Source organism: Capsicum annuum, chromosome 8 (assembly GCF_002878395.1).
Source record: "Capsicum annuum cultivar UCD-10X-F1 chromosome 8, UCD10Xv1.1, whole genome shotgun sequence".
NCBI classification, from domain to species: Eukaryota; Viridiplantae; Streptophyta; class Magnoliopsida; order Solanales; family Solanaceae; genus Capsicum; species Capsicum annuum.
In genome coordinates, this window is record NC_061118.1 from 70,408,131 (window position 1) to 70,409,002 (window position 872).

Below are 872 nucleotides of genomic sequence, written 5' to 3' on the forward strand. Positions count from 1 at the left end.
TTGATCAGTTACAGGGCGCCAAGTGCTTTTCTAAGATTGATTTGAGGTCAGGTTACCACCAAGTGAGGGTCAAAGAGAAGGATATACCCAAGACAGCTTTTCAAACATGGTATGGTCATTATGAGTTTCTAGTTATGTCATTTGGGCAAACAAATGCACCCACAGCTTTTATGGATTTGATGAATAGGGTGTTTAAGCCATTCCTGGATGTATTTATGATAGTTTTATAGGTGATATTCTTGTTTATTCTAGATCAGAAGAGGACTATGCCAATCACTTACGACAGGCATTGCAGACTCTTCGTTATTGTATGCTTTATACAAAGTTCTCTAAATGTGAGTTTTGGTTAAAGTCGGTGGCATTTTTAGGTCATATTGTAGCTAGTGAAGGGATAAAGTTTGACGCTCAAAAGATAGAAGCTGTGAAGAACTGGTCAAGGTCCACAACGCCTACAGAGATTCGTAGTTTTCTCGGGTTGGCCGGTTATTATAGAAGGTTTGTTAAAGGCTTTTCTTTCATTTTAGCACCCTTAACCAAGATAACCCTAAAGCATCCAAATTCCAATGGAATGATGCCTGTGAGAAGAGTTTTCAAGATTTAAAGAACAAGTTGATTTCTACACCCGTGTTGGTACTTTCAAAAGGCACCGAAGGGTATACAGTGTATTGTGATGCTTGCAGAATTGGTTTAGGATGTGTATTGATGCAGCATGGTAAGGTAATAGCATATGCTTCTAGAAAATTGCGGCCACATGAGAAAAATTATCCTACACACGATCTTGAGCTGGCAGCAGTTATTTTTGCTTTAAAGATATGGTGCCACTACTTATATGGGGTTCATGTTGATATATATACTGACCATAAGAGCTTGCT